We start from the raw sequence: 10,597 nt of genomic DNA on the forward strand, positions 1-10,597 counted from the left end.
ATGATGCAACCAGAAGGTTTTGTCGATCCAAAAGGTGCTAACAAAGTGTGCAAACTCCGGCGATCCATTTATGGACTGGTGCAAGCCTCTCGGAGTTGGAATATACACTTTGATAGTGTGATCAAAGCATATGGTTTTATACAGACTTTTGGAGAAGCCTGTATTTGCAAGAGAGTGAGTGGGAGCTCTGTAGCATTTTTGATATTATATGTGGATGACATATTGTTGATCAGAAATGATACTGAATTTCTGGATAGCATAAAAGGATACTTGAATAAGAATTTTTCAATGAAAGACCTCAGTGAAGCTGCTTATATATTAGGCATCAAGATCTATAGAGATAGATACAACAACAACAACAACAACAACAAAAACAACAACAACAACAACAACAACAACAACAACAATAATAAAGCCTTTAGTCCCAAACAAGTTGGGGTAGGCTAGAGGTGAAACCCATAAGATCTCACAACCAACTCATGGCTCTGTGTAGGATCGAAAGTATGTCTAGAGGGGGGGTGATTAGACTACTTGACCAAATAAAAATCTAGCCTTTCCCAATTTTAGTTCTTGGCAGATTTTAGCTATATTAGCACAAGTCAAGCAATCTCCACACAATTCAAGAAAGCATGCAAAAGAGTATATGAGCAGCGGAAAGTAAAGTATGCAACTTGCAATAATGTAAAGAGAAGGGTTTGGAGGATTCAAACGCAATTGGAGACACGGATGTTTTTGTCATGGTTCCGATAGGTGGTGCTATCGTACATCCACGTTGATGGAGACTTCAACCCACGGAGGGTAACGGTTGTGCGAGTCCACGGAGGGCTCCACCCACGAAGGGTCCACGAAGAAGCAACCTTGTCTATTCCATCACGGCCGTCGCCCACGAAGGACTTGCCTCACTAGCGGTAGATCTTCACAAAGTAGGCGATCTCCTTGCCCTTACAAACTCCTTGGTTCAACTCCACAATCTTGTCGGAGGCTCCCAAGTGACACCTAGCCAATCTAGGAGACACCACTCTCCAAGAAGTAACAAATGGTGTGTTGATGATGAACTCCTTGCTATTGTGCTTCAAATGATAGTCTCCCCAACACTCAACTCTCTCTCACAGGATTTGAATTTGGTGGAAAGAAGATTTGAGTGGAAAGCAACTTGGGGAAGGCTAGAGATCAAGATTCATATGGTTGGAATGGAATATCCTGACCTCAACACAAGTGTAGGTGGTTCTCTCTCAGAAAATGTGTATTGGAAGTGTAGGTATGTTCTGATGGCTCTCTCCACGAATGAAGAGTGGGTGGAGGGGTATATATAGCCTCCACACAAAATCTAACCGTTACACACAATTTGCCAAACTCGGTGGGACCGAACGGTTAAACTCGGTCGGACCGATTCAGCAAACCTAGTGATCGTTAGGATTTTCGGTTGGACTGAGATGCAACTCGGTAGGATCGATATGGTTAGGGTTAGGGCATAACGTAACCTCAGTGTGATCGATTACACAAACTCGGTGGGACCAATTTTGGTAATAAGCTAACCAGCGAGTTGGTCAGGTAAACTCAGTGGGACCGATTCGCTCATCTCGGTGAGACCGAAGTGTTACAAAAGGGAAACAGAGAGTTTACATTGCAATCTCGGTGGGACTGATCGCTCATCTTGGTAAGACCGAAACATTATGAAGGGAAACAGAGAGATTACAATCCCATCTCGGTGAGACCGAGATCCCTATCGGTGAGACCGATTTGCCTAGGGTTTGTGGCAGTGGCTATGACATTTGAAACTCGGTGGCACCGGATAGAAAGAATCGGTGGGGCCGAGTTTGACTTTTGGTTTAGGTCATATGTGGATGTGGGAAGGTAGTTGAGGATTTTGGAGCATATCACTAAGCATTTTGAGCAAGCAAGCCATTAAGCAACACCTCATCCCTCCTTGATAGTATTGGCTTTTCCTAAAGACTCAATGTGATCTTGGATCACTAAAATAGAAAATGTAGAGTCTTGAGCTTCAAGCTTGAGCCAAACTTTTTGTCCTTAGAATTTTGAGGGATCCACTTTCCTCATCCATGCCATCCCATTCATTGAGCTTTTCCTGAAATATTAATCTTGGAATAATGTTAGCTCAATGAGCTATATGTTGTTAGGAATTACCAAAACCACCTAGGGATAGTTGCACTTTCAATCTCCCCCTTTTTGGTAATTGATGACAACATATAGATCAAAGCTTCGACAAATGATAATAAGAGTGAAAGATATTGTTGCTTTGAGAAGTATGTGAAAAGCAAGAGCTCCCCCTAAATTTGTGCATATCTTATGATTTGCTTTGGACTGCAAATGCACAATGAGTTAGGATCATGGGTTACTCTTCCATGTCACATACATCTTGGTGGAGCGCTCAAAATAATAAAGATTGAAAACATGCACTCATCACCAAGCAAAGTGAATGATCATATAAGGACAAGTAAGCTGATATAATCTAACAAGCATAAGTGTAGCTTATGATCAACCACATGATCATCAATGTCTCACAGATAATAGCATAGTATCTCAAGCAATCAAAAGATAAAAAAAGTTCAACCACCAAAGAAAGAGAGAATAAAAAGCAACGCTCTCTCTCGAAGCCTATGATCTATACATGTTTCTCCCCCTTTGGCAACAAGTTACAAAAAAGTTCACAGAAAATTCATAGCACTAAGACGTCTCTCAAGCTTGGTCTTCAGGTGGTGGCGTAGAGATGGCTCCTTGGACGAAGACTTCAGTTGATGTGGATGGAGCTGAAGGTGTTGGTGCTGGAGCTGGTTGCGCTGAAGCTGTAGCTGGTGCAGATGACGTGGCTCTGGTGTCTGGAATAGCACTGCAGCAGACCTCTGAGCTCTAGGAACTCTGGCAAATGCATCAGTGGTTGTCTTGCCCTTCCTCTCCTGCATATCATCTTGAAGTTGCTCCACAACAGACTGAATTTCAGTTACCTTCACATCCAAGTCATAGAATTTTTGCTCCACGATTCTTTCCAAGCTCTCCTGGTTTTGAGTCAGGGTGGCCAGTCCCTTCTCAATCCTCAGAGTGGATGCAATCAGGTAGCCAAGCTGATCTTGCTTGCTCTTCAGGAGATACTGAGATGCTTCTTCAGTAGTTGGCATCCTTGCAGCATTTTCAGCTTTTGCCTTCTCCTTCTTGGCTTGTGCGTGCACAGAAGATGGTTCATCCTCATTCATAACCACAATGTTGTTGGAAATATGCCCTAGAGGCAATAATAAAAGCATTATTATTATATTTCCTTGTTCATGATAATTGTCTTTATTCATGCTATAATTGTGTTATTCGGAAATCGTAATACATGTGTGAATAATAGACCCTGACTATGGACATTGGATGTCATTGATAACGAGATCACATCATTAGGAGAATGATGTGATGGACAAGACCCAATCCTAAACATAGCATAAGATCGTATAGTTCGTTTGCTAGAGTTTTCCAATGTCAAGTATCTTTTCCTTAGACCATGAGATCGTGTAACTCCCGGATACCGTAGGAGTGCTTTGGGTGTACCAAACGTCACAACGTAACTGGGTGACTATAAAGGTGCACTACAGGTATCTCCGAAAGTGTCTGTTGGGTTGACACGGATCGAGACTGGGATTTGTCACTCCGTATGATGGAGAGGTATCACTGGGCCCACTCGGTAATGCATCATCATAATGAGCTCAAAGTGACCAAGTGTCTGGTCACGGGATCATGCATTACGGTACGAGTAAAGTGACTTGCCGGTAACGAGATTGAACGAGGTATTGGGATACCGACAATCAAATCTCGGGCAAGTAACATATCGATTGACAAAGGGAATTGCATACGGGGTTGCTTGAATCCTCGACATCATGGTTCATCCGATGAGATCATCGTGGAGCATGTGGGAGCCAACATGGGTATCCAGATCCCGCTGTTGGTTATTGACCGGAGAGCCGTCTCGGTCATGTCTGCCTGTCTCCCGAACCCGTAGGGTCTACACACTTAAGGTTCGGTGACGCTAGGGTTGTAGGGATATGTATATGCAGTAACCCGAATGTTGTTCGGAGTCCCGGATGAGATCCCGGACGTCACGAGGAGTTCCGGAATGGTCCGGAGGTAAAGAATTATATATATGAAGTGCTATTTCGGCCATCGGGACAAGTTTCGGGGTTATCGGTATTGTACCGGGACCACCGGAAGGGTCCCGGGGGCCCACCGGGTGGGGCCACCTGCCCCGGGGGGCCACATGGTCTGTAGGGGGTGCGCCTTGGCCTACATGGGCCAAGGGCACCAGCCTAATAGGCCCATGCGCCTAGGGTTTCCAAAGGGGAGGAGTCCCACTAGTGGAAGGCACCGCTAGGTGCCTTGGGGGGGAGGGAAACCTCCCTTGGCCGCCGCCCCCCCTAGGAGATTGGATCTCCTAGGGCCGGCGCCCCCACCTAGGCCCTCCTATATATAGTGGGGGAAGGAGGGCTTTTCATCCACGCCTTTGGTTGCCTCCTTCTCCCTCTCCAACACCTTCTCCTTCTCCATAGTGCTTAGCGAAGCCCTGACGGAGTACTGCAGCTCCATCATCACCACGCCGTCATGCTGCTGCTGGAGCCATCTCCCTCAACCTCTCCTTTCCCCTTGCTGGATCAAGAAGGAGGAGACGTGGCTGTTCCGTACGTGTGTTGAACGCGGAGGTGCCGTCCGTTCGGTGCTAGGATCTCCGGTGATTTGGATCATGTCGTGTTCGACTACATCATCCCCGTTCTTTGAACGCTTCCGCTCGCGATCTACAAAGGTATGTAGATGCATCCGATCACTCGTTGCTAGATGAACTCATAGATGGATCTTGGTGAAAACGTAGGAAAATTTTTGTTTTCTGCAACGTTCTCCAACAGTGGCATCATGAGCTAGGTCTATGCGTAGTTCTTCTTGCGCGAGTAGAACACAATTTGTTGTGGGCATAGATTTGTCAACTTTCTTGCCGCTACTAGTTTTATCTTGCTTCAGCGGTATTGTGGGATGAAGCGGCCCAGACCAACCTTACACGTACGCTTACGTGAGACCGGTTCCACCGACTAACATGCACTAGTTGCATAAGGTGGCTGGCGGGTGTCTGTCTCTCCCACTTTAGTTGGAGCGGATTCGATGAAAAGGGTCCTTATGAAGGGTAAATAGAAGTTGACAAATCACATTGTGGCTTTCACGTAGGTAAGAAAACGTTCTTGCTAGAACCCTACTTCAGCCACGTAAAACATGCAACAACAATTAGAGGACGTCTAACTTGTTTTTGCAGCAAGTGCTTTGTGATATGATATGGCCAAAGTTGTGATGAATGATGAATGATATATATGTGATGTATGAGATGTTCATGCTATTGTAATAGGAATCACGACTTGCATGTCGATGAGTATGACAACCGGCAGGAGCCATAGGAGTTGTCTTTATTTTTTTGTATGACCTGCATGTCATTGAGAAACGCCATGTAAATTACTTTTCTTTATTGCTTAACGCGTTAGCCATAGTAGTAGAAGTAATAGTTGGCGAGCAATTTCATGGAGACACGATGATGGAGATCATGATGATGGAGATCATGGTGTCAAGCCGGTGACAAGATGATCATGGAGCCCCAAGATGGAGATCAAAGGAGCTATGTGATATTGGCCATATCATGTCACTATTATTATTTGATTGCATGTGATGTTTATCATGTTTTTGCATCTTGTTTACTTAGAACGACGGTAGTAAATAAGATGATCCCTCATAATAATTTCAAGAAGTGTTCCCCCTAACTGTGCACCGTTGCGACAGTTCGTTGTTTCGAAGCACCACGTGATGATCGGGTGTGATAGATTCTAACATTCACATACAACGGGTGTAAGACAGATTTACACATGCAAACACTTAGGTTGACTTGACGAGCCTAGCATGTACAGACATGGCCTCGGAACACAGAAGACCGAAAGGTCGAGCATGAGTCGTATAGAAGATACGATCAACATGAAGATGTTCATCGATGTTGACTAGTCCGTCTCACGTGATGATCGGACACGGCCTAGTTGACTTGGATCATGTTATACTTAGATGACTAGAAGAGGGATGTCTATCTAAGTGGGAGTTCATTGAATAATTTGATTAGATGAACTTAATTATCATGAACTTAGTCTAAAATATTTACAATATGTCCTGTAGATCAAATGGCCAACGTAGTCCTCAACTTCAACGCATTCCTAGAGAAAACCAAGCTGAAAGATGATGGCAGCAACTATACGGACTGGGTCTGGAACCTGAGGATCATCCTCATAGCTGCCAAGAAAGATTATGTCCTACAAGCACCGCTGGGTGACGCACCTGTTCTCCCTGCAGAACAAGACGTTATGAACGCTTGGCAGGCATGTACCGATGACTACTCCCTCGTTCAGTGCGGCATGCTTTACAGTTTAGAGCCGGGGCTCCAAAAACATTTTTGAGAGACACGGAGCATATGAGATGTTCGAAGAGCTGAAAATGGTTTTCCAAGATCATGCCCGGGTCAAGAGATATGAAGTCTCCGACAAATTCTTCAGCTGTAAGATGGAGGAAAATAGTTCTGTCAGTGAGCACATACTCACTATGTCTGGGTTACATAACCGCTTGACTCAGCTGGGAGTTAATCTCCCGGATGATGCGGTCATTGACAGAATCCTCCAGTCGCTTCCACCAAGCTACAAGAGCTTTGTGATGAACTTCAATATGCAGGGGATGGAAAAGACCATTCCTGAAGTATTTGCTATGCTGAAATCAGCAGAGGTAGAAGTCAAGAAGGAACATCAAGTGTTGATGGTCAATAAAACCACTAAGTTCAAGAAGGGAAAGGGTAAAAAGAACTTCAAGAAGGACGGCAAGGTAGTTGCCGCGCCCAGCAAGCAAGCTGCCGGGAAGAAGCCAAAGAATGGACCCAAGCCCGAGACTGAGTGCTTTTATTGCAAGGGAAGTGGTCACTGGAAGCGGAATTGCCCCAAATACTTAGCGGACAAGAAGGCCGGCAAAACAAAAGGTATATGTGATATACATGTAATTGATGTGTACCTTACCAGTACTTGTAGTAGCTCTTGGGTATTTGATACCGATGCAGTTGCTCACATTTGTAACTCAAAGCAGGAGCTGCGGAATAAGCGGAGACTGGTGAAGGACGAGGTGACGATGCACGTCGGGAATGGTTCCAAGGTCGATGTGATCGCCGTCGGCACGCTGCCTCTTCATTTACCTACGGGATTAGTTTTAAACCTCAATAATTGTTATTTAGTGCCAGCTTTGAGCATGAACATTGTATCGGGATCTCGTTTAATTCGAGATGGCTACTCATTTAAATCGAGAATAATGGTTGTTCTATTTATATGAGAGATATGTTTTATGGTCATGCTCCTATGGTGAATGGTTTATTCTTAATGAATCTCGAGCGTAATGCTACACATGTTCATAGTGTGAATACCAAAAGATGTAAGGTTGATAATGATAGTACCACATACTTGTGGCACTGCCGCCTTGGTCACATAGGTGTCAAATGCATGAAGAAGCTCCATGCAGATGGACTTTTAGAGTCTCTTGATTATGAATCATTTGACACGTGCGAACCATGCCTCATGGGTAAAATGACCAAGACTCCATTCTCAGGAACAATGGAGCGAGCAACCAACTTATTGTAAATCATACATACTGATGCGTGCGGTCCAATGAGTGTTGAGGCTCGCGGTGGCTATCGTTATGTTCTCACCCTCACTGATGACTTGAGTAGATATGGGTATATCTACTTAATTAAACACAAGTCTGAAACCTTTGAAAAGTTCAAGGAATTTCAGAGTGAGGTTGAGAATCAACGTGACAGGAAAATCAAGTTTCTACGATCAGATCGTGGAGGAGAATACTTGAGTCACGAATTTGGCACACACTTAAGAAAATGTGGAATAGTTTCACAACTCACTCCGCCTGGAACACCTCAGCGTAATGGTGTGTCCGAACGTCATAATCGCACTCTATTAGATATGGTATGATCTATGATGTCTCTTACTGATTTACCGCTATCTTTTTGGGGCTATGTTTTAGAGACTGCCACATTCACTTTAAATAGGGCTCCGTCGAAATCCATTGAGACGACACCGTATGAATTATGGTTTGGGAAGAAACCTAAGCTGTTGTTTCTAGAAGTTTGGGGATGCGATGCTTATGTCAAGAAACTTCAACCTGAAAAGCTCGAACCCAAGTCGGAAAAATGCGTCTTCATAGGATACCCTAAAGAAACAATTGGGTATACCTTCTACCTCAGATCCGAAGGCAAGATCTTTGTTGCCAAGAATGGATCCTTTCTAGAGAAAGAGTTTCTCTCGAAAGAAGTAAGTGGGAGGAAAGTAGAACTTGATGAAGTATTACCTCTTGAACCGGCAAATGGCGCAACTCAAGAAAATGTTCCTGAGGTGCCTGCACCGACTAGAGAGGAAGTTAATGATAATGATCAAGATACTTCTGATCAAGCTTCTACTGAAATTCGAAGGTCCACAAGGACACGTTCCGCACCAGAGTGGTACGGCAACCCTGTCTTGGAAATCATGTTGTTAGACAACGGTGAACTTTCGAACTACGAAGAAGCAATGGCTGGCCCGGATTCCGACAAATGGCTAGAAGCCATGAAATCCGAGATAGGATCCATGTATGAAAACAAAGTATGGACTTTGACTGACTTGCCCGTTGAACGGTGAGCCACAGAAAATAAATGGATCTTTAAGAAGACAGACGCGGATGGTAATGTGACCATCTATAAAGCTCGGCTTGTCGCTAGGGTTATCGACAAGTTCAAGGGGTTGACTACGATGAGACTTTCTCACCGGTAGCGAAGCTAAAGTCCGTCCGAATCATGTTAGCAATTGCCGCATTCTACGATTATGAGATATGGCAAATGGACGTCAAAACGGCATTCCTTAATGGTTTCCTTAAGGAAGAATTGTATATGATGCAGCCGGAAGGTTTTGTCGATCCTAAGAATGCTGACAAGGTGTGCAAGCTCCAACGCTCGATTTATGGGCTGGTGCAAGCATCTCGGAGTTGGAACATTCACTTTGATGAGATGATCAAAGCGTTTGGGTTTACGCAGACTTATGGAGAAGCCTGCGTTTACAAGAAAGTGACTGGGAGCTCTGTAGCATTTCTCATACTATATGTAGATGACATACTTTTGATGGGAAATGATATAGAACTCTTGGACAGCATTAAGACCTACTTGAATAAGAGTTTTTCAATGAAGGACCTTGGAGAAGCTGCTTATATATTAGGCATCAAAATCTATAGAGATAGATCGAGACGCCTCATAGGTCTTTCACAAAGCACATACCTTGATAAGATATTGAAGAAGTTCAATATGGATCAGTCTAAGAAGGGGTTCTTGCCTGTGTTACAAGGTGTGAAATTGAGCTCTGCTCAATGTCCGACCACGGCAGAAGATATAGAAGAGATGAGTGTCATCCCCTATGCCTCAGCCATAGGTTCTATTATGTATGCCATGCTGTGTACCAAACCTGATGTAAACCTTCCCGTAAGTTTGGTAGGAAGGTACCAAAGTAATCCCGGCAAGGAACACTGGACAGCGGTCAAGAATATCCTGAAGTACCTGAAAAGGACTAAGGAAATGTTTCTCGTTTATGGAGGTGACGAAGAGCTCGTCGTAAAGGGTTACGTCGACGCTAGCTTCGACACAGATCTGGATGACTCTAAGTCACAAACCGGATACGTGTATATTTTGAATGGCGGGGCAGTAAGCTGGTGCAGTTGCAAGCAGAGCGTCGTGGCGGGATCTACATGTGAAGCGGAGTACATGGCAGCCTCGGAGGCAGCACATGAAGCAATTTGGGTGAAGGAGTTCATCACCGACCTAGGAGTCATACCCAATGCGTCGGGGCCAATCAAACTCTTCTGTGACAACACTGGAGCTATTGCACTTGCCAAGGAGCCCAGGTTTCACAAGAAGACAAGGCACATCAAGCTTCGCTTGAACTCCATTCGTGAAAATGTTCAATATGGAGACATAGATATTTGTAAAGTACATACGAACCTGAATGTAGCAGATCCGTTGACTAAACCACTCCCTAGAGCAAAACATGATCAACACCAGAATTCCATGGGTGTTCGATTCATCACAATGTAACTAGATTATTGACTCTAGTGCAAGTGGGAGACTGTTGGAAATATGCCCTAGAGGCAATAATAAAAGCATTATTATTATATTTCCTTGTTCATGATAATTGTCTTTATTCATGCTATAATTGTGTTATCCGGAAATCGTAATACATGTGTGAATAATAGACACCAACATGTCCCTAGTAAGCCTCTAGTTGACTAGCTCGTTGATCAACAGATAGTCATGGTTTCCTGACTATGGACATTGGATGTCATTGATAACGAGATCACATCATTAGGAGAATGATGTGATGGACAAGACCCAATCCTAAACATAGCATAAGATCGTATAGTTTGTTTGCTAGAGTTTTCCAATGTCAAGTATCTTTTCCTTAGACCATGAGATCGTGTAACTCCCGGATACCGTAGGAGTGCTTTGGGTGTACCAAACGTCACAACGTAACTG

Source organism: Triticum dicoccoides, chromosome 7A (assembly GCF_002162155.2).
Source record: "Triticum dicoccoides isolate Atlit2015 ecotype Zavitan chromosome 7A, WEW_v2.0, whole genome shotgun sequence".
Classification (NCBI taxonomy): Eukaryota; Viridiplantae; Streptophyta; class Magnoliopsida; order Poales; family Poaceae; genus Triticum; species Triticum dicoccoides.